Raw genomic sequence first — 217 nt, 5'->3', positions numbered from 1 at the left:
GTGTGATCCCGGTAGTGCGCTTGTACACTGGCCAGCGGGGCCTCCTGTGTATTGATCTCCTGTTCCGTTACCGTCTTCTTGGGATCCCGTCTTCGCATCCACCCCTCTGTTGCTTTGGTACTCCTCGAGGCTGAACCTCTTACTGTTATACGCTTCTTCCCACTCTGGGGCTGAACTGTTCTTCGTTTAATGAGCTGACTTCCTTTCCTTCGGTTAC

The sequence above is a fragment of the Cystoisospora suis genome, assembly GCF_002600585.1.
Source record: "Cystoisospora suis strain Wien I chromosome Unknown contig_6883, whole genome shotgun sequence".
In the NCBI taxonomy this organism is placed as follows: domain Eukaryota; phylum Apicomplexa; class Conoidasida; order Eucoccidiorida; family Sarcocystidae; genus Cystoisospora; species Cystoisospora suis.
This window is presented reverse-complemented; position numbering follows the sequence as displayed.